A 24,266-nucleotide genomic window follows, 5' to 3' on the forward strand; every position below is an offset into this window, starting at 1 on the left:
CACTCTGAAAAGAATTTGTACAAATCATCAGAATCTGAGAGCAAACTGAAGGACATATTAACTCAGTAAACCAACTGCAAGTATAATTCTTCACATTTTTTCCAATATTTCCTCACAATTTTTACCTGCCATCCTAATGTAAAGTATCTTTATAGGCTAATGCATGAACCTTTAGAAACAGTCTAACTTGTAACTCTATGAGCCACTACTTGCACTGTTACTGTTATTGACACTTCACTGATGTGTCAGTCTGCTTTCCCCCAGATGGTTTTTTATCACCTTTGGGTGCAAGAGAGCACCAACACACTAGGAGCAGGTAAAAGGCACTGCAAGAGTGGCACGTGAAGAACACATACACTCAATGCATATCACATGCCCTGAAAACTACTCAACTCCTCCAGCATATTTCAAACTTATTAAGCTCCTAGTACCCAATATTTCTTGAATATTCAAGACTCAATATGGCAATCAGGATCCCAGTAAAGAATATTGTCCTTCTGTTTGCACACAGAGGTGTCATGATCCAGCAGAGCCCTTCCTATGGCCTAAGCCCTCACAACCACCATTCAAAGGTACTCAAAGAAATCATGGCAATCTACACCTGCCCTACAGCCAAACATTTTGTACATGCAGCATTTTTGGAGGGCAGAGGAAGACACAATTCAGCCCTTATATATGTGATGCCCTCCAAAACTTTATTTTCCACTTTACGAGACTGCACCACAGCATACACACATATCTTCCCCCTCACTGATGACAAACCCTATAAACTCTCCTGTTCCCAGTGAGTTCCACAATAAAACACTACAGTTTTCAAGGTGCACATGCACTTCTTTCATTTTCCTATTAGGCCTCAGTGTCTGTATCCAGTCCATACTGTGTTACTGAAATGCCAAGATATATCAGCAAACCTCTCTACTATTCTGCATTGGCTACCTCTAAAATGATGAAGATCATGATGAAGAGTTATTGAGCAATGTTGTGTCACAAACATAAAAAGAAGAATTAACCTGCAAAATTTAACTGTACTCCTTAGTTTTAAACAGTCTACAGAATTTTATTCTGAAAAGATATGAGGTGCCAGTTGCTGATGAAGTTCTGCCATTCTTAACATTTGAGAAATCTCTAATGAAATGCTATGTTTCATCATTTTAGAATGTATTGCAGGCATTAGAGCTACTGATGTCTAGCCTTACCTCATCTTAGAATTGAAGTAAAAGCAAAATGCCAACAAAGGTTCTTCAATTCTAAGGTCCATTTTTTAGTGAACATCCAGCAGAAATATTTGGCAGGTCAATAAACTAGATAAAACATTGCTCCTGGACTAATAAAATGCTGGAGGATGGGAAGGGTAGCGCTATTATAGATTTGAGAAGAAAAAAGTGACAGCATTTTGCAACAAAAAATGATGACAGCCTGCATGACCTGACTTCTGAGAGCAAGACACTTTGAGGTAGATCCAATGCACAAGAAAAGAAAATGCAAAAGATACAATGCATGATTCAGGATATCATCAATTAAAGAACACATTTATTTCTTAGATAAGGAATTCCCAAATTTTCAGATCGGCAGATTGCTATCATCTCTTTTCTTGAAGATTAGAGCAGTCACACACAGCATAGACAATTTAAGCTTTCCTCTTTCACACAGCTAAGCTGTGGTGAGTGGTCTGCAAAACACTAGCAAAGAGCAAACTAAAATTTGAGAACTGTATTGTAGAAACTCCACATGATAGTTGGTATCTGTGTGATAATCATTCTCTATACAGACAACTTAATGATGCCACTGGATCAGAACTGGTCCTTCAAAGCTTCCACTTTAAAAGTCAAAAATGTCTATTTCCTTTTCCTTGCCAAGCAGGTGAATGAGAAAAAATACAGACTACGCTGAGGTAGAGATTGCAAAGCAATAGTAGGACAGTAACAGTAAGATTATGATTACAGACTAGACACCAAAGCTATTAAGAGGACAGATGCACTAAGACTGATGGAACTCTGATCCACTGGCAAACCCATCGCCGGTAGTTACTGGCACTGGTTCCAGTTGTGAAATATGTTAAAAGCCCAAAGTACTTTCACAACCTTGCTGATAATTCGCTGCAGTTCACAAGTACTTTCCATTTCTAAGAGGAGGTATTACACAAGACAAATATAAGCTGCCCTATGGATTTAAGAACTCAGCAATAGCTTTACACCATTTAAAATCCTCACACCAGTCATAGCTCCAAAAGCAATTAATCTCATGTTGTATCTGTTTTCCTCTTATGCCTTCTCTCAAAGGCCAGCATGTGGTCTTTCATTTTTAAAGAGAAAAAAAAAAAAAGCAAAAGACACAACTCTGTTTACATACCAGAGACTTCAGCAATACAGCACTTAAGTTCTGAAGCTGCTCTTGAAGTATTATTGTATAGAAAAATACCAGATCTTCCTGAATAGCCACATCTCATAAATGATCTTCTGCATAGTAGTATATGATAGCATCTTTAAAAAGACTTGCTCTAAGTTTTTGTGATATCTGCTAGGACTTTCTCTCTGTATCTGTAAACCAGCTATAAAACTTTGTTCAGACCCTGTGATGTCATAATATATAGAAAAGTAAGTTTCAAATTAAGTTCTCGTGTTTTGCACTTGCCACTAACAGAAAAATTTTTCCTCAGCTACAGAAAATTAGCACAGATATCTGAGTTACAGACATCCATATATTTAACCAATCAAGATCTGGTATTTCAGTCAACAACTGTATAAGCAACAGAGATAACTCATGGTAGTTGGATTCCCTAGCCCAGAATTGTACGTTTCCAAGCTTTTTTCCCATAATTTTCTTTTTCTTCTTCTTTTTTCTTCCTCCAAAATAACTATGAAGATGAAACTGATGTTGAAATATTTTGCACATCTAGGAAACTTACAACAGGAACTTTGCAGAAAGCAGAAAACTCAGATTTCTCCACCAAATTAAACACTGTTAGAGAAGCTTTTTCATCTACTTCATGTTTGTGAATTCTCAGAATTATTTCACCTTTTTCAAATATCTATTTATTAACATTACCACATGTTTTGTCACGCCAGGCAGTGCAGCCAAGACCATTAACAGGATCTCTAAACATTATGCCATTAATCAATGAACACTTCAGTGTGGCATAACATTTCAATGTTTTAACAACTACATCTTTGTTGTGTTTGAATTCAGAACCACAAACATGGTTTTTTTCTGTATCAAGAGAGGTGAAAGCAACATACAACATCTCAAACACAAGTACACAGACATGTATGTGTGCATACCCTTAGCAATAACAACTTCTATTGAATTTCTTAATATCTTCAAGGTCAAATAGCAGGTAGTTTTGTTTGCTTAGCAATACATCTAGTAACATAAAATTCAAGTATGGAATTGACTTAAGTGGCTGGTCTGAGACTGACGTTTTCCACCTAGGATACAAACCGATTAAATCTTGATACATAGATCTATTCCAACCTACAGTTGGTAATTTTCAATAGTTTACTCTCATTTATCCTAAATTAGTCAGGAACAGCCACACACCTGAAATTTGCCACATTCTAACATGAGCTAAGATTATAAAAGTCTATGCTATCATCTCTCAAGTAAAGTCCAGTCAGTAACTAGATACCAGACTGCTGCAGAAAAGCTCAGTGATAAATAAAGAAACCAGGCAGTCAAATACAGTGCAAAATTTGTGTCTCAGCACTGTTGTAGATCATTATAACAGAAGGATTCAGCTTCTCAGAAAGTGAACATGCTCTGTTTTATACTTTGCAAGTATAATTATTTCTCATTAAGTTCTTAACACTGGTGACTCAATCAACTTATGAGTACGAGAACTCTGCCAGGGTGAGTTATCTTGGCATTTTAAGGGAATATACATTTTTTTCTAATCCTCTTAAGCTCTTACATAATACTGTTAGATGTATTAAAACAGGTACTTTATTAGAGCAGCTGTAGCATTTCAGTTAGGTGCTTGAAAATAATATGATACAGAAAATGGGCAGAACTTCACAGGCTACTAAAGTTAAGAGCTTATGCAATTTAACATTACTACATTCATCATAAACTGCAGTTCAGCCCTATATCCCTGATCTAAACCATGTTTCATTGGTTTCTTACTTTAAGACATAATGAGAAAACACTATACTTAAGTAGGAATGGACAGAAGTTCACCAATAAGCTTTACAGCTACAGCACGTCAGTGAAATTTTGAAAATCCAAAAAAGGAAGTGCATTCTTTCACAAGAGACACATTGTGAGGGAAAAAAACCTCACTCCACCAGGATACTGTGCCCTTGAAAGCAAGGCAGGCCAAGCAAGACGAAAATGCTACTTTGGCATTACAGTTGCCAGTGGGACAAAAGGGACAATGATACAATGAAGGTGTAGACTGCAAAAGAATTATTCAAGTATGATTACAAAGCAGTTACAAGAGACCACGTTGGTCAGAACAGCACACAAGTTAACTACTGCAAGTAAAAGAGTATCTGCAGTAGCATATTAGCATGCACACCCTTAACATGTGATTTCTTTAAAATAATCGGAAAGCAGACTATTTATTACAGTGTAACCACACATACCACACGACAGTATCAGCTGTCATAGCAGGGTGATTCAAGGAACAGCAGTAACTTGTAGAGTGTCCAGCACTCAAACTCTACTTTCTTGATTCTCAATTGTGTAAAATAAAAACAAAAACCGTAACACAGTAAGTACACTTCAGATGCAATTCTCCCTTTTCCCTGTTTTTCATGAAAGCCTCAAGTGTGCATCATAAAGACTCTCTCAAAAGAGCCAGATGAATGTGCTGTCTTAGATGCTACCTTGCCTACCAGGCAAAGCTCCAGCAGTCAGGTTAGCTTCTCTTTCCAATCACCTGAAAAAAATCATGTCATCATTCTACCACTTTTCTGGTCATTTAGGATATTCAGGAAAAATAAGAGACAAGACTGGACCTTCTCCTCCTTACTCTTCATTACTAAGTCCCCTAATCTGGATGCTGTATGCACTACAAGTAAAAGGGGCAGATACTAGTCTAAGTAAGCCTTTTGACACGGTTCACAAGGTAAAATTTGATTGCACTGTTTGGCAATGATTGTTAGTTCTTATGCATTTCAGACTCCTTCTAAGGATCAGCAACAGTACAAAAACAACCACAAGCCAATTTCCCACCGTGATATATCTGCCAAAAAAATCCCAACATTCCTTAACCCAGTTCATAATGGTGCATGCCTTGAAAGAAATGCTTAATTCCAACACAATAAATATTTGCTAGTAAACACTTCTCTACAGATTTAACTTTGCAGAGATTTGTTAAACTGGTCCTTCCCCAGAGCCTGAAGATCTAAATATATCCATAATAAACAACTCCAAAAAAGCAGCAGATATGACTAAGTAGTGACTGCACTACAGAGGGCAGGCGTAAGCATATTTGCATGCACTTCATTCATGCTAGATGGCTGAAAATCATACAGTACGCTCCCAGTAACTGCAATGGTACCACCGAAGAAACCACTGCTTTGCCCTCATCTGCTCATAACAAGCTCTTGGAAGTGAGATGATCAATAACAAACTACCTATGAATAAGCAAAAACCCAAAGCACGTATCCCACATAAAGGTTTCTCCTTCACAGGTACACTAGCATCTCTTGCCAATAAAATATCCAATCTGAAAATAGGTCAGTTTTGTCACCAAACATCCTCTGGCCAATATAGGGGGGTTTGCGCTAGTGGATGCTCGCTAACACTTTAACTTTACTCACACTACTTACAAAAACAAAACAAAACAAAAAAAGAAACCCCCAAAAAACCCCAACCAAACCAAAACAAATAAAACGAACCACATGTATCTGCCCTTCAACTATCACCAAAACTGCACATCGACTATCTTTAAAAGTCATCTTCCATTAATTTAAACACCTAGGTTCCAAAACTCAGCTGACAGCAAGCACAAAGACCTTTATGCGGGACCTTGCTGGTTATTCTACCAATTTCTATACTAATCTTTAAGCAGTGAATTCAACGTAGTGAGTGTACTGACAGCAAGCAAGGCACGTACTGACAAAGACCGAGGGATACTTCCAGCCTCTGTCAGGCGGGGCACGCTCCAGCCCTGGGCACAAGGAGACGAAGGAAAACCTGTTGGCTACGCACCGGATTCCGAGGGGCGAGATGCACCGTCATTCCCCGAAAACGCACCCGCGGCCGGACCGCGGGGCTCTCGCCTCGCTTGTTTATTTTTTTTTTCCCTTCCCAGCAACAGAGCACAGGCGGCGGGGCCGGCGCGGGCAGCGGCAGCGGCGGGGGAGTGGCGAGCGGAGCGGTGTCACTCCGGTCACACGCGCGGGGCCGGGTGTCACCGCGGTCACACGGGGCCGTGTCGCACGGACACTCCGGGGGCACGGCAGGCTCCTGGCAGCCCGCCGTCCCCGCACAACACCGCACCCCGGGAGCCCGCTGTCCCCGCACCGACACCCGCGTCCGGGGAGCCCATCGTCCCTGCAGGAACACCCGCGTCCGGGCAGCCCGCCGATCCCGCATGAACACCCGCATCCCGGGAGCCCGCAGGATCTCCCCTCCCTTCCCCCAGCCTCCCCTCCAGCCCTGCCAGCACCGACACACCGACCTTCGGCGGCGGCCGGGAAACGTCCCCTCACCGCCTCCTCCTCCCTCCGGGCCGAGGCCGCCATTGGGCTCGGCCGGCTCCGGGAGGAACGGGAAGGCGCAGGGAGGGGGAGGAAGGAACCCACCACACCCCACCGGCCCAGCCCGAGCCGAACGCGGCCCAACCCCGCCGGCAACTTACTGCCCGCAGCGGCGGCAGCGGCGGCGTCTCCTCGGGGCGCCGCGCCCCGCGCCGCCCCCTGCATGGGCAGCGCCCGCTGCGACTGCCCTCGGGAGCGGCGGCGGGGACGGGGAGCTCAGCGGGGAGGGAAGGAGGGACACAGGAGGGGACGGAGAGGGTCCAAGAGCGCAGCGGGGAAGGCCGGCGGCGCTGCGGCGTGTCGCGCCCCTCGCCCGCGCTGCGCTCGGACGGGACCCGGCGCTGCGGCCGCTCCTGCTGCGCCTCCGAGTCGCGACTGACAACAACGGCCGCGGCTCGCGCGGGGCCGCGAGGGGCGGGGCGGGGCCAACGCGCGCCTGCGCCGCGCGGCGGGGAGGGGAGGGGCGGCCGCGCGCCAAGCGCAGTCACGGCGGGGGCCAATGGCGGCCGTGGGGCGGGCTGGGGACGGGGCGCCTGAGGGGAGCGGAGGGCGGCGGGACCGCCCGGTTCGGCCCGCCCTGGGCTTCGGTTTCGTGAGTGTCTTGGGCAATTCCCCTCAAACATGGAAGAAATAAGAGTGGAGGGCGACGCGCTGAAGGTCTGAGGAGAGGGTGAAGAAGCCCGTGCGTCCGCCAGCTGCGTGGCGGCCCCCTGCCCTCTGGAGGGGATGCTGGGCTGGAGGGCTGCTTAAAGTCGTGAAAGGGCCACGCCTGTGATTCCTGGGTAGAAATAATAGCGTATAAATGGGAGTATAGCGATCACATAATCAAATAGCTTGGCAAAGACTTCTGAGATCGTCCAGCCCGTGACCGAACCAACCGGACCATGGCGCTGAGTGTCTCGTCCAGTCTTTCCTTAGACACCTGCAGGGACGGTGACTCCTGCACCGCCAGGGGCAGGCAGCGGTGCCTCTGCCCCGGGCTGCTGGCCTGCTGTGAGGGCGCGGGGCGCGCTGCTCTGGGCTCCCTGCGGCAGCAAGGGTGGGAGCGCCGTGCGAGGTGGAAGTGTCTGGAAGCGGAGAGCGTGAAAGGAAAGGGTGGCACTGAAGCCAGAAGGAGAAAACAGGCCGAGGAACCAGACTGGCGGGGGTTTCAGAGTTTCCCTGTACACACACACCTGGCAGAGCACAGGTTCCATGGACACAGATCCAGCTGCTCGGGTGGTGAAGGCGAGGGAAACACATGGAGTGGTTGTGATACAGAAGTGTTCGAGCTAAGGGATGAGCAAAGCAGTTGCTCAGAGCGTCAGAAATAATGCAAGACTCTCCTCTGAAGATCAAGGAAGCAAAATCTTTGAATAGCCAGGGGATTAAAAGACTGAAAGTGCACTTTGCAAAAGTGCCGTGGTTTGGTTTGGTCTTTTTTTTTTTTCAAATAGAAGTTGCCAGTCAAGATATATGGAGAGAGAATACAAAACCTCATTATACAGCTAAGCCTAATTTTAAGAAAAAGTTTGAGAAATGCTTTTCATTTTTTCCCATGTTTTGACAAGATTTAGATGTCATTGTTTTGTTAATAGCTTATGTACAGCAGAGGCTATTGAATTAACCTGGAATTTCTTAGTTTGAAACCAATCTTTGTGAATACACTAAGCCAGAAAATAAAGTTCAGGGAACGACTAAACTGAAGTAGTGTGATCATATGTGATGAAAAGGACATAATTATTTTGTATTTTAAGGTTTCAAAAGGGAAATAAATTTTAAAATGCATGAAGATTTCAGGATATGTTTAGCCTGGTCACTGCCTCCTTCAAGAATGAGATTTTCATGACTTGGTCATAATTTAGACCACTCCACGGTCTAAATTCTCTACTCCCAATCAGGCTTGATTCTCCACTTTTACCCGTTCAGGCACCAATAAAACACAACTGATTGCTGAATTTACGAGATGGATTTGATGTAGGAGATTGCAATAACCAGCCCATCGCCTGTGTCTGCCTGATTATCACTGATTTCTCAAGTCAAAGTTTGCACACGTGTGTTATACGCACCACTTGGATTTCTGCTGTGATCAGGTGATGCCTCATGCTTATTGTGTCGTAAAACTTAAATCTAGATTCTGTCACTCTAGTTAATGATAATAACATATTTCTAATTGGTTTTCATTGGCATGTTGAAGAAGGCACATCTCACAAAGACCAAATAATGATTCAGTTCAGTGCCACTAAGTCTTCCTTTGCAAAATATTTTGGCATGAAGGACTTTTTTATATCAGCTAGAAATCACATTGCACTGCCACACAGGATATTGCACTCAGATGTACTCAACTTTTCCGTATGTTTGCTTTTATGTGGGAGAACAGGTGGGTGGAAAAGGATACATTTGCAGGAAAAAAAAAATTCTCACCTGCAACACAGCTATTTTGAGATACTATACTTAGGGTCACTTGTGCAATACAACAGCTTTTACTCAACAGGATGAGCCTTTGTAGATGAGTACGTGTGAGACCAAGAAGAGGGTCAAGAATACATGCTGCACTTCAGTGGAGAGAATAGGGACTGGAAGGAGTCTGACAGTCTGTAGTGGGATGGAATTGCCTGCTTTCAGACAGCTTTATCACTGTTTACACTAGATCACATACTTCTGGGGTGAGACCAATGTCATTCCCCCAACAAGGTAATGTAAATCTCCCGTTACATATACAGTCACTTACACTGGCCTTTGTCTTCAGTGGCACAGGGACTTGTTTGTGATTTGAGGGTTTTTTTACAGTGAAAACATAATGCATGTGATAACTATATGCCTGTAAAATCACACAAGCTGTGGTGAGGCTGCTGGGGATGTCAGCCCTGTGCTGCTGCTTTTGGTTGGCCTGGCCTGGTTTACCCTGCAATAAAAGTGCCGTGCCTCTGTCCCCACGTCAGTTATAAAACAGGACAGCTAATACATGATAGCTGTGCCACAGCAAAACACACCTCACCTGTCAGTCATTAGCCTGGATGTATTTGCCTAGGGAAGGTGACAGCAACAGCCTCATGCATCTGTTTGAGGGATTGCTCATGGAATACGTGCATCCAAATCAGACCAGATGACATTCCTCCAAGCATAATCTACTACAGGAAGAAAACAGTAGATCATATTGGTTTTTACAGAATACCTACTGGCTGACATTAGAAATAACCTTGTTTTAGATGAGATACAAGAAGTGTAAGCCATCTGGCAAATGTCTGGACTGTATAAGCATGTGTGAAATTGTTAGTCTACAGGATTTGAGAAGGGATGTGTTCGTTAAAAGATGAATCACGGTTCACCTGTTTCAAAAATTAGGCTAATGCTTAATGTAAGTTATTTTCACCTTTCCAATGAGACATGTTTGAAATGCAAAGTAGTGCAAGAAAATACTGGGGTGTTTCAAAATGCTTGAGGCTTAAATAATGCCTTTGGACCAGGCTTTGTGAGTATGTCCATTCTCCCTAGTCATTCCCAAACCCATTGGTCAAATCTGAATTAAAGGGGTAGATATTTCCAGAATTACATGTTTTCCTAAGTGTCATGAAACTAGGCCTATGCAGCAAACAGTAACTTTACCTGTACTCCCTGTACAGCAAAAGCTGCAGTGTGAGCTCACCCTTCATTAGTCACAGGAGAATCTGCATGGATGAGAGTGGCTTTTTCCCCTCAGGGTGGAAAAAGCTTCAGTCAAAATTCACACTTCATTAGACACTGGATAATCGGAGCATGAGGCTCAAATCCATAGGCCTCATTAGTTCCCTTTCATTATTAAATTATTAACAGTTTCCCTGACAAAGCAGAACAAAGCAGCTGCCTTTGGACAGATATAGAAGAGTACAATTTATACTGTGGCTTATGGAGGACATTTAGATCCGTACATTTCCATGATCAGGGGAGGTAACTCAGGTTTCTGGGCTGATGCAGAAACTGCTGGAAATACCCAAAGAAATCAAATATTTTCTGAGGTCTAAGCTGTATTTAAGATTTGCAAATAATCCCAAGGGCAAGAAGAAGAGCTTCTGCCACAGCTCCAAGAGTAAAAGACTGGAAACAGAAAACATGGTTGTATTCCTGAATGGGGCAAATCATCTGGCAATGGAAACAAATGAGGTTGTGGCATCCAGAGCCACTGTTGCCTCAGGCATACCATCAGGGTCTTCCAGATCTCTGTGCTTAGAATTCATGGAGGAGAACTGCCAGCAACAGGTAAGGATCAAGTCAGGGATTACTTGGGAGAATTTGACCCATGATCATTCATGGGATCAACATAGCTGTATCCAAGCTGTTGAGGGAGCTGTCTGGTTTCACTGCAAGTCTGCCCTTTTGTGTTTGAAAGACAGTAGAGACTAGAAACTCCACAACCATTGCAGTGTTCTCCAATGACTCTTGAAAAAAAGCCCAAAGGGAAACTGGTATGCAGTCCATGTCAAAATCCATGTCCTCTTGGAATGCTTTCCTGAACACAGGAAGGAGGAGGTGATCAGGAACAGCCAGTGTGCCTCACCAGCCTGATTGCCTTACTATAGTAAAATGACTGGATTTGTAGGTGAGGAAGAGCAGAGGATATTATTTACCTTGACTTTTGCAATGCTTTTGACACCATCTACTCTCTTGTATCCAAATTAACACATTGCAGGCTAGATAGACAGACAAACCACATGGGTAAAAAACTGGATGATAGGACTCAGAGGCCAGCAGTTAAAGGGCTGTACTCTCTCTGGAGGCCAGTAAGTAGTGGAGTACTGTAGGGATCTATCTTGGGACCTGACCTGTTTAATGTCTGCAGGAATGCCTGGAGGAGGTGACAGAGTGCCCTTTCATCAGGTTTGTGGATGACAGCAAATTAGTAGGAGAGCCAATATGGTCAAGGGTAGAGCTGCCATTCAGAGGGACTCAGGCTGAAGGAATGGTATGACAAGAACCTCGTGAAATTCAACCAGGACAAACAGTATCTGGGACAGACTACGTGCAGGGTACGGCTTTGTGGAGAAGGCCCTGGGGTCCTGGGGGACAGCTGGGGGAAGCCCAAGCCAGTGATTGAGGCTAGCAGCACCCTGGGCTGTGTCAGCAGGAGCACGGCCAGGGGAGGGTGGAAGCAATTACCATCCTCTATTTGGCATTCAGACCACATCTGGAATACTGTGCTTTTCCACCACCACATGGTTGCTCTACAACCCTGCTGCACGCCTTTCCAAAAGGTCTCTCCCTCCTTCTCCTAGGAAGAGAGGCACAAACACCCAGCCACAGCCTGTACTACAGAGGAGGAAACACAGGGGCTACAGGTGATCCTGGTGCTGCAGAGGAAGAAGGTGTGTGCTTCCTGCAATGGGTGGAGAGTAGTGTTTCCCAGTTGTGCCAAGCACAATTAGAGTTGCTACCTGCTGTGAAGGAAGCACATTTTCTGTCCCCTATCTCCTGATTTGCTTTTTAGTCAAAGCAACTAGTCCCACCTGGTGATACAAATAGCAGGGACAGTGATACAGGGGACCTTTGGACTGACAGGAAAACTGGGATATGGCCCAAGCTGACTTAGCCAGGCAAAGAGGACAAAAATATCAGGCTGAGACCCAGCATGCAGCCTCTCTGGCTCCTGACTTGCACAGAGGCAGTGCAGAAACTTTGCCCTTCCTATGATACCTTTGTCCCACATCCCATTCTGGTGAGCTGATGGCAGAGTTCAAAAGCTCCTGCTTCACTCAGAAAGGAACAGGACATTAAAAGAACATCAGGCATAGAAATGATGAATGAAATAAGGTATGACATGAACTCATAATGCCTTAGTTTGAAAGGATAAAATTGTGCCATCTGGAAGAAAAGGTAGAGGCATAGAGTCTGTGGACATGCCATTAGTGTTTTAAGTGATAAACTAATTAAACATAGTAAAGTTAGGAGTGGTTCTAGGGCTGGTGCCTTGCATTCTTTTTCACTTATGGTTTTGGGCTTGGCCCAAGTTATTTAGGGATTCCTAGTAACTCTTCTAGAAGAGCCAGCATAGGAAAACATGAGTCAGTTGTAGAAAAAAGCCAAACCCTTAGTGCCAACATGTTTCTTTATAGTAGTTAGGAGCCTAACTCAGGAGTACTCCCTGTTCTTCTCTGTTCTGGGAAAGATTGGGAGGCTTCTGTGTGCAACCAAGTGCCAGGTTTCCTTGTGCAGGTGTCGTGCCAACTGGGGAAGACTGTCTGAACTGGATTCCCAAAACCCCCAATCACCTCTCCAGGGTAGAATAATAAAGAGAGCAGGGTTGACCTGGGAGGAAGAAGGAAAAGTATGAATGGCAGAAGGAATTATTTCAAATTCTCTGTGAAGTATGGGGCTTGAATACCCTAAACATGGTAGAAAGTGTAGAAAAGCAGCCATCTGTGCACTGCTACAGGGGAAAAGCACACAATTATTGCATTAAAATCAAAATTAGAATTCTGATCATGTGACAAATGACTTAACCCCAGTTGTTTGCTACTGAAGCATAAATGCTAATGGCTAGGATATGACCTACATTCCACCCTGCCTCTTTAATGGATGAAACAGGGCCATCATATCCTAAAAAGCAAATATTTAAAAGCTTTTTGAAGCATTATAATATTGCTTACTTTCAGCTATGTTCAAACACACATTACCTGCACAAGGGTCCTTAGTAGTACATACCCCTGCTTTAAACTTAATTGCACCCAGTGCACTGTAGGAAATACCAAGATGTGATGGGGAGACTTGTAGCTAAAGACTTGTACAACCATGTATTGCCATGGATTTAAAAATAAGCAATTTCTTGGAAGGAAAGCTTGAGAATTGCACCTCTGAGGGCAGTTGTAGTCATGGAACAGCAGTAATCATGTTTTACACAGCAGTTTCTTTGGAATAACTGATGTTCATCTAAAGGGATGGTTTTGCCATTTTCACAACTACAACATTTTAGTTTTGAAACTAAAATTCATGTCAACAAAGGGTTTGGGGTTAGAGGGTTTTGTTTGATTTTTTTCTTTTAATTCTGATGAATGCTGTGTCAAATACTTACACATCTGCTCTCAGCACCCAACAAAAGTAGTCAAAATGATCTCTGCCAGTGCATGAAAGGCCAATGTTTAAAGCTGTGTGGTTAAACTCACACCCTGGAATGAAGATTGAAGGGCAGAGCAGCTTTCCAGGTTTAGCAGATTGAAGCTCTACATTCCCAAGTATTCACAGCTCCAGCCTTGGCCTGGGCTTTGCTACCAGTGCTGCAGAAATTGTATTCACCTACACCTCAGCTTCACTTTGGCCTGTGCCTTACAGCTCAGTGAGCAGTCCTTCTATTTTCCTTGTGTGGTTTTTTTTTTTCACTGTAGCTCAGTCTTCCTTTGTCTTCTTAGTCTTCCTTTTCTCTAGGTGGTCTGAGAAGAATGCTGTGTGTTTAATTTATCAGATTTCTGATTTACAAAGTTTCTGGCAAATGTTTAGAACTTCTCAACCCAGGCTGGAAATAAAAGAAATAGATAAATAAATAAATAAATAGCAGTTTTCTTATAATGACTTTGCCTCTTACACTGAATAGGTCCACAAATTGAGGTCTCTGGGAGAGACAACTCAGCCATTTTCATCGAAAAAAAAAAAAAAAAAAAGGAAAGAAAAGAAAAGAAATAGAAATGAGACTTTGGAAACTTCTGGTTTGTAAGAGCTGTCACGTAATGTAGTGGTTAGAACCACAACACAAAATAACCATGCTCATACAATGCATGATTATTTGAACAACTAGGAGATCTGCTGTGTTTCAGACAATTTTCATGCTGTTAATGGCAGCTTGGGTATGTTCATTAACATTCTTCCCATTTTACAAAGAGAAAGAATATTGGACCACATTTTAAAAAAATCTTCAGGTTTAGCTCCTTTTAGAAAAGCAACCCCAAGCGTAATTAAATGCAGAACTTTAAATTCCATTTCCATGTTTAAACAATGACATTTTCTTGCTCAATTGCTGGTAAATAACATTTGTTGTCCATTTACAGCTAGAGTATTAAAAAAAGAAATAGGATGTCATGATTCCTAATTAGAACATTCATGTGGAAGCACTGCCAGTCTTCAAGATAAATGCATGTATTTCTCTGGATTCCCACAGTAACTGTTTTATAGCTGAGTTGGATTTGTCACTGACATCTCTGAAACCATGTCAATATTTTCTTGAAGTCCTGCCCAGCCCTTTCCTGCCAACATCCGACTGAGAATTTGAGGGACCAGATTCTTTGAGGACTGAAACTGAGCAAGTTATGTCATGAAGCCACTGTTCTTGTTCTCTGTTCCAGAGGAAAACTGGGATTAGTTTTTCTTTAGACCCACAACAGGAAAATGTATGCTGTTTCAGCTCCCTCCACTTAGTCTAAGGACTAGAAACCTAAGGAGAAAAAAACCCAGAGTTAATATTTTTTCTGTCTGTTTGATCACTGCCTGTGAAGCAAAATTTGTCCCATGGCATTTTAACCACATTCATTTTAGAACTATTTTAGAAAACACTATTTATTTAATACTCCTGTAAAGTATAAATGAGTCTGTATTACTCATAGTGAACATATGCTTTGCTGTATTTTATTCTCATGTCAATGCAACCCCATTATTATAAATCAAACAGAGGATTTGACAGACTACTTCATTCATGTCTTGCTCACTGCTCCCACTGTTCCCTGAAACACACACAATGGGCCATTTGTAAAAGGAACAAACTCCAACAGCTGATTTTGCTTCATTTAACAGATGAGTGCATCTTGGTGTAACCTCAAAGATGTTTTATCTTATTTGTTTTGACTAACAAACTTGTTCGCTAGCTCATGTCATACTTGTGAAATTATAGTGGGTTGTTAGAAATGTATTTAGAACAGTTGTAAGTCACTGATATTCAAGCTCTTCAAAAGGCACTGTTCAATATTATCAGCAAGAACTAAATATTCTACTTGAGAAATAAGAGGCACATTCCTTATCTGTTGTTTGAACGAAGAAAAGGGTGGGGACATTTCTAGAGCAATCACCCATTCAAAATGTTTCCAGATCGAATCACACCTTTCACACGGAAGGATATTAATGGCTGCAGTGAAGTACATTTCATAATGGCACAAAACAAAATATATTTCATAATGGAACAAAAAGCTACCTTAATGTAGTTTTTTGTGACCAGCAATACATTTTGTCATCGTATCTTTCCTTTTAATTGGGGCAGAGTTTGGAGAAGATTTCTTAAAGACACCATTTTCTTAACATTTGTTTTAAATTACTCATTGCATTTTTTAGGGTTTTTGCCTGCTTGTTCCAAAATTACCAATCTGTTTGTTTTATCATGTCTCAAGGAAACGCAAGCATGTACATGTAATAAAACTGTTATGATACTTGTTTGTGCACTTTGCATGCTAGCTGACTAGGCAAGCAATTATGCTAATCCAACAGCTAAATGTATTTATTACTTGTGCTAGGGTTACAGCCACACCTCTCTGCTCTATCTCACACCAGGGCAGGGGAGCTCAGGAACAACAGTGCTTCTTTGATCTGTGGAAAGCTTTGTAAAAATGTCCATGTGTAGCAGACCCTTTCTGCTCCAAACATCTCAATCCTCACATATTTGATATTAAGGACATTTGATCCACAGATCGTTGGGAAAGACTCACTGGTTTTGAAATCTCTGTGCTTTCCAGTCTTTGGTATATCCAGGGGCTTGTTCTAAGAGAGTCAGAGACATGCAACTGGAAAGAAATTCAGTCATGTCAGGTCTTCCATAGTAGTATGAGAAATTCCATTGTTCTGCACTTGCAAAAGGGTTTTCTAGTAGTAAGAGACAAAGGATCTGCAAAACATTAGGAATCATCTGGCCAAGGAGGGCAAAAGTTTCTTGCTTCCTCTCCTCTCCTCTCCTCTCCTCTCCTCTCCTCTCCTCTCCTCTCCTCTCCTCTCCTCTCCTCTCCTCTCCTCTCCTCTCCTCTCCTCTCCTCTCCTCCTCTCCTCTCCTCTCCTCTCCTCTCCTCTCCTCTCCTCTCCTCTCCTCTCCTCTCCTCTCCTCTCCTCTCCTCTCCTCTCCTCTCCTCTCCTCTCCTCTCCTCTCCTCTCCTCTCCTCCTCCTCTCCTCCCTCTCCTCTCCTCTCCTCTCCTCTCCTCTCCTCTCCTCTCCTCTCCTCTCCTCTCCTCTCCTCTCCTCTCCTCTCCTCTCCTCTCCTCTCCTCTCCTCTCCTCTCCTCTCCTCTCCTCTCCTCTCCTCTCCTCTCCTCTCCTCTCCTCTCCTCTCCTCTCCTCTCCTCTCCTCTCCTCTCCTCTTTTCTCTTCTCATTCCCGCTGTGGGTCACCTGTATATATGGCCTTAGCTCACTTCTGAGCAAAGCCAGTGAGAGGTTGGAGGTGCTGGGATGCAGAAAGAGAGCAAGGCTTAGGAGAGGTGCTGTACTGTGTTTCCCAAGAGATGCTAAATTGATATTTTGTTTGGAAGTTGGAAGAGGCAAGGTCAAGCATTGAGTCTGCAGACTTCTTCCCTCATAAGCACCTTGGAGGTACATTGAATCCCAATGCCCAGTTTTGCCAGGACTAGATTCCACATTAATCTGAGTACTTAGTGTTGAGCAGTGGCAGCTCTGAGCTCTAAGCCTTACTCACATCTCTGGAATAATTACTCTGAAGCCTTTGGGGTCCCCGCCAATAGAAAACAGTAGGCACAAGGATTTAGGTGGAATTTAGGCCAGCAGAGTCTGGGACTAAGATCAATATTTAGATTAATTGAAGGTATTATTCACCCTTCTCTCCCCTGATTTTGGATAGCTAGCAATCAGCCTTTTCTTTCTTTTAGAGGTCTGAGTATTTATGCAACCAGGAATAAATCTATCCCGATCTCCTCTAGGCTTTCCACAATTAGTCCTTGCAACTACACTCCAGAGTTGGATCACATACCTTTTAACAGTGATATTCAGAACACAACTGGGTGACTGTCGGCTGGCCAAACTTGCACATGTTTTGGAGTGCATCTCTGGTTTCCTAGGGAACCTCGCCTGTGTCCTCCTGTGGTGTTCAGAGGCAGCCAGCAGACATTTAGTTACTGCCACTGTTCATGGTTTTTGTACATCCCTAAGTAATCAACACATGAAAGGTGCATTTGCATTTTTTATTCTTAAATTTCTAAAGCAGTAAGATGAATTGCTGACCATACAAATCTGTTGTACTTCTAGCTGTAATGCTCAAGAGCCTTGCCTAGAAGTTTGAAGTTGAAACTCTGCCTTATTCATCTCACCTGCACTGCCAGTATGGGCTAATGATCAGCTCTGACTGGCAGGCCACTGCTCATCCAAGCATCTTACCTGTGGCTTTGTTCTGATTTATTTATCTCCTATTGTTCGGAAACAGTTATTCTTCAAAGATCCAAATCTGTCTCACAGCCCATAGATCTAGTGTCATCCTGCAACCATTAACAGCTTTCCTCTTACCTTACACAGTAGGCAAGCAGGCTGAACTTTCTCAGGGAGTCTTTAAAGTATACAAAATATCTTTGCTCAAGAGTAGGCTATTTATTTCTTAAAAGAAGAGTGTTCGTGTGTGTAAGCACTGGATATTGAGGATATTGGCCAAAATCTTTTCAGTGAGCTTTTCTTTCAAAACAGAAAATACTCCATAGAGAGCAAATACTTCTGAGGAAAGCAAAGGTTTAATTAGAAGATTTTCAGTCAGTTTTTATATGTGCTCATTCATCTTTCTCTAGAGGCTCTGAGACCCCTGTCACAGATGTAGGCTGGATACGCACCTTATCTTCTTTCTTTACACATGCTGGTCACAGATGTCTGAATGCTACATTTTCCATGGCAGGCTGAGGATTTAGTGCTTTCCCCTAGAGGAGAGATAAGAGCCAGAACATGTGTAGGCACCATTACATTTTCATTTGTAATCAGTGATGTGTAAAGATGGTAAAAGTTTGTTGACACTTGTATGATGTATCTCCATTAGAGGGGTAGTGGACAGAGTTACATGGTCAGATACCATTTTGTTTGAAAAGAGCTTCTCTTCTTTTACCAGTCCAGAAACATCCTCCATCACTTCTGTCTCATGCAAAAAAAACCAGAGCCTTATCGTTTTTCAGCCTTATTACTCTTTCTTATCATTCATATTTAATGTATTTCTACCTTCTGTGTTGTAGCCATTTACATTTTATTGATTCTTGGATGCAGTTTACAAGTCAGTGATTTATTATCTTTCACTTCCCTTTGTGCTGACAGGGAACATTGCTATTTTGCTAATTCTGGTGTAGTGTGAGGTAAATATATCTGTGCCCAAACCCTCTGAAAATGTACAGTATGCATATAAGCTGTGCTAATTATTATTACACAGATGAAAAAAAGAGAGGAGAGGAGAGGAGAGGAGAGGAGAGGAGAGGAGAGGAGAGGAGAGGAGAGGAGAGGAGAGGAGAGGAGAGGAGAGGAGAGGAGAGGAGAGGAGAGGAGAGGAGAGGAGAGGAGAGGAGAGGAGAGGAGAGGAGAGGAGAGGAGAGGAGAGGAGAGGAGAGGAGAGGAGAGGAGAGGAGAGGAGAGGAGAGGAGAGGAGAGGAGAGGAGAGGAGAGGAGAGGAGAGGAGAGGAGAGGAGAGGAGAGGAGAGGAGAGGAGAGGAGAGGAGAGGAGAGGAGAGGAGAGGAGAGGAGAATTCATGGTTAAGGGTAACATCCCATTTTCTGTTCATGGAACTTGGTATCGAAGCATATGCCATTTTTTTCATTGTCTGTCCTGTTTAGGGGGCTGTGCAATGTCTGGCACAAGAGAGGACATGAAACATTCTGGCCAGAGCTTTTAAACTAAGGTGCCAGGAGATGGATATCCAAGACTTTTGGGTTAAGGATGGATTTAAGAGCCTCTAAATTTAAAAATGGAATGCAATGCTATGTGTGCACAAAAATAATTTTTTTAACAAAAACTGTTGAAAAATGAGCCAGAATATCTCATGCAGAGGGTGAGGTCTGGGGCAGCAGTATGGTGTGTATCACTTTCCAAGAACAGCAGTATTAATAAAACCAGGGGACACACAAAACATGGGGCAGGGACCAGCCACAGCTGCAGGGCACTGCTCAGTCCCCTGATGATGGTGGCAGCTGGGAGGTCTGGCCTGAGAGATCTGCCACTCCTTCCACACCAGGCATTTCCAGAACAAGGATCAGATCCCCTGTGTACCGTGTTATTTGCCCTGCCCTTTGCTCCTCTCTGCTTTGTAAATTATTTTTTGTGAGGGTTGGAACATAGAAAATAGGCCATGGTAGTTCAGCTGTGTTGGCAATAAACCATTCCCTTTTCTCTAGCTCACCTGACAACAAAGCTGGTGAGGTGTTGAAAACCTCATAGATTATTGCTGGAGGACCGAGCTCATGATGAAATGGCTTGGCAAAAATTACACCTGGCAAAAGTGAGCTATTTGCTTAGGAAAAGTAGTCATTTCCACTCCTCATGGAACATGTGTGCCTGCCATTTCTTGGTTTGCACGCAGAGGCTGTAGCTGGGTTCCTCTTGCACGTCACAAATCAACATTTGCTAGGAAGTTTCTCATTTTTGTCTGGCTGGGATGTTGTTACAGTGTGTTTTTTACCCATACTGGACCTTGCCTATTGCAAGTCAGTTACTTGTTGCTTTACAGCTATATTGCTGCCACTCTCTCCTTTTTGGGCTACATCTACAGTCAATCCAGGAGCTGTATGCAGCTGCTCTCTTACTAAACAAGGTATTTTACCAGGAGCAGCAATTTTACAAGATCATCTGCTGGTTTTGATGCGAACAGCTTGCACAGGATTTACTGCATCCCCTTTCTGCTGTCAAAGAAGAGGATAGAGCACAGATTGCAGCTCAGGATAATGGAAGGACGGGCTCTGTGATGGGGTCTCACTTTTGGCATTTGCTTGAGGCTGTTTGGGGGATGTGGGGAGGGGGGTGTTAATGATCAGGACAGGCTGTGAGTCTCCTCTGTTTTTCAAGGATTTCAGAAAGGATGGGGCTAGACCTGACAGCATTCCCCAAATCTGTTGTGTTTGTAAAGATTTTTAAAAGTATGACTGAAATGCAATCCTGTGATCTCCAGCTGCCTGCCATGAACACTAGCGTGGCTCCCACCAGGGATTTGCACCCTGACCCCACTACACTGAGCTTACAGGAGGCTCCTCAGGTGCTCTACACAGAAGCACATCACAGCACTTGCCTGTTCCTCAGTCTTTCTCACACACTGCTTGACCATTAGGCTCTCTCTCTCTTTCCACTAAAAGAATTGGGAGTCTGTGTAGGAATCATGTGTCCCAGCCCCACAGCTGCCCTCCTTGTGCTGTTCAGCAGCTTAAGCAGCTCCTGCTCTGAGCCCCAGAGCTGTCAGTGCTTGAGGGTTCTCATCTCACCTTGTCATTCACCAGGGACAGAGGAAGCAGGCAGGTTTTCTGACTATTCCTGAGTAAAATGAGCATGCTTGCCTGGATGGTGTTTCCTACTGCCATGATCAGGGACAGAATATGAGTCTGGGCAAGAAATTTCTTGTGTTCTCAGGTCTTATATCTGGTAAAAGAAATATACTGCTCTAGGAAAAAAAAAAACAAAAAACAAAAAACCAAACCAAAAACATGCATGATGCCAATAAACAAGCCTATGTATTTCCTTGTTTAAATTTTGTCACTGCTTTATGGTGTTCTTTGGGGTTAAGTCTAAGGTTCCCTGAGTTCATAAAATCCTCCTCTCTCACTCCTCCCCTCAGAATTCATCTCATCCCTTTCTCAGCTGGCTCAGCAGCTAAACCAAATCACTCCACTCTTCTTCTTTCTTGTCATGTTTCCCTCTGTCTGTAAATCTCTCTAAGTCTCTCAAGCTTTGCTGTATTTAAGATCCCACGTTAATACTAATCTCTTTTCCTGCTTCTAGTGGAAGCCTCTTCTTCCAAACACTCTCCCTGAAAAACTTTGGAGGACTCATTTTCCCAAGCCTCACTGTGGCCTCTAGCCTGAGGACTAGATCATAGGAAGAGAAGGCTACGGATGGATGAATTGTCACTTTACCTGACCTGGAAATCTTAAAATGTATTGTCAGTGCTGAATTCATAATGAGTGGATAAAGAAGAGGAAAAAGGGGATTTTTTGTGTTGTCCAGAACACTCATTGAGAAGGAACAAACAGAACTCACTAAAAACTGGACTATGTATGGATCACACGCAATTATTAAAAATAAATAAATAAATAAATAAATAAAAAGTACATCCTGGTGCAGTAACCTAAAGACCTTGCCCAAATCCTGTTATTGATTTCTTGGTCTGAACTGGCAGCTGTTGAAAGTCAATATTGGTCTAATTCTAGAAAGAGTCTTTTGGTCATTCAACAACACCCAGTTCAATCCAATACATTGAGCTACACTTTCAATAAGTCTGCTTGTTGGGATCCTCTTGAGCAGAATGAAAAATGGATATTTTTCAGATAGGTGGGAAAAAAACCAGAAGATTCCTTAGGGCTTCTCAAGATGGGAGAAAAAAACAAAAGAAGAAAATAAATTCAAGGCACTTCTTTGCTGCTGGATGAGGCCACACTTCATCCTGTATGTGGATAAAAGACAAGACAATTCCCCACTTCCCATTTCTGTTCTGTATTGCCAGGTTAATTGTTGTCATTGTATTCCCCACAAGAGAAACTTCATCAGTGGTGCCAAATAAACCAGATTAGTGTTCAGGGGCATTTGCTGGAAGTGATGCCAAATCCATTCTTGATCCTAATTATATGAAATATGCTCCAATAATTTTCCACAAGGTGAATAAAAATAATGCCAGAACTGCCGCTTTCACTGAAGCTCAATTAGGAGGTATTCACTAATCCCAAGGCATATCATAGCTGCTTCTGTGCAATTATATTCCCTGTTTTATAAACTGATGTTTACCTAGAGAAGATGAATATCCCAATTCCTGGCACTGATACAAGAGTGATATTGGGAGAGAGAGAAAAACAGAGAGAAGCCTGGCCCATATCCCAACATTAGGCAAACTGACCTTTGGCTTTGATCTCCACAGGCAAGCTGTGCATCTCTGCAGTTTCTAGTGGTACACACAGGAGATACACCCCCCAACACAGTGCTCATTCCCAAATCTAAAAGAAGAAGCCAAAAGTCACTTCATTTTGAAAATAAAATCACATTGAAAAAATTATCCCTTGTTAGTCATGGAACATTCCCTGCAGTGTACAGTACCTTGTTCTGCACTGAATTTCAGGTTTCCATGATGACTGGTTTGCACCAGCTGACTAAGAAGGAGGTATGTGTCAAAAACAGGCAGTCACTTCAGGCAAATTCAGGCTTTTGTTCTGACTATGGGAAATTCATAGTAAAACTGAGAAACATTCTGCTAGCATGTAAGTACAATGAAATATGTGTTGATTGCATTTTTTAAAATATCAGCTAGAGTTAAAAGAAGATGGGCAAACATGTTTATTGAAACAATATAACAATAAATTATATTCATTGTATGTAGTTGGTTTAGTATATAGGTATATAGGAATAGTAGTATCATCTTCCAGGATTTTCAAGGCACAAAACATCTTTATATTCTATTTCTCAAAAAAGCCAATCTTTCTCAATTTAGAGGAATTTACTTACATGTCACATACCTGTTTTCCTTCATGACTTGATTTTTGTGGCAAATCTCACAAAAAAAACCCCTAATATTAGAGGAACAGTTCTTGTGTTTCATTGCTTCATTTACCCATTTGCCATTTTGAAGCTTCTCCTACTTCTAGAACTGCTGGGGAGACCCTGTTTATTGATGGTCTGATGCAGAATCATGGAATCATAGACTATCTCAAGTTGGATGGGATCCATCAGGATCACAGAGCCCATCTCCCTGTTCCTCATAGTAGTACCTAAAACTAAACTGTGTGACTGACAGTATCATTCAGACACCCCCTGAATTCTATCAGGCTTGGTGTCCAGGGAAGTTTGTTCCAGTGCCAGACTCCCCTCTGGGTGAAGAACCTTTTCCTGATGTTTCATACCACATGTTTTCTAGCCCAAGCTCTGGCTGGTCTGTGGGGTTATAGAATTGTTGTTGTCCAACAGAGTGAAACCTGACATTTAAAGAGAACAACAAAGTTTTTGAGGTGGGTTAGTGACTTCAGGGTGGGTGCATTCATAAACTCATGACTCTGTGCTGCTGTCAGAACTGACATCTTAGCTCCAGATGATAGTTGCAATGGTATCTCCACAGCTCCATCCTCTCCAGTGGAATAATAAAGTATCTTGGGATTAAGGAAAAAGAAAATATTCATCTTTCTACTCTTCACATATACTGAATTCTGATTATACTCCACCAGCCCTCTCACAGGATTTGGCTAAGCAGGGGAAGCACAATAACTTACACCTCAAGCTGAAGCTCTCAAGCAGCCTATTGTTTTCCACTTGGCAAAAATTCAAAAGAGATTTCATTAGCGATTGCTGATCAGGAATAGGGACAGGAAATTTTGTATCTACTTGGAGGCTGATCCCTAAAACCCAAGATGACAGGCAAGCCCTTATGCATACACAGCAGGGTTTACAGCTGTGGTGTCTCCTGATAATCCCAAATGTGAAGACTTTTTGGATTGCTGC

At 42.9% G+C, this 24,266-nt stretch overlaps 1 protein-coding gene across 2 annotated transcripts in view; it reads right to left on the bottom strand.

Moving 5' to 3' along the window:
- Window positions 1-7,125, bottom strand: part of SNRK (SNF related kinase) — a 39,419-nt gene extending 32,294 nt beyond the window's left edge. The window contains exon 1 of one of the 2 annotated variants that reach the window (XM_079301218.1): window positions 6,806-7,125. The gene's annotated coding sequence lies outside the window, so the exon portion shown is untranslated. Of the gene's footprint in view, window positions 1-6,625; window positions 6,731-6,805 lie in introns of those variants that run through there. The other variant, XM_079301219.1, reaches the window with a different exon arrangement.
- Between the last annotated feature and the right edge of the window lie 17,141 nt (window positions 7,126-24,266).

The sequence above is a fragment of the Erithacus rubecula genome (assembly GCF_903797595.1).
Source record: "Erithacus rubecula genome assembly, chromosome: 3".
Classification (NCBI taxonomy): Eukaryota; Metazoa; Chordata; class Aves; order Passeriformes; family Muscicapidae; genus Erithacus; species Erithacus rubecula.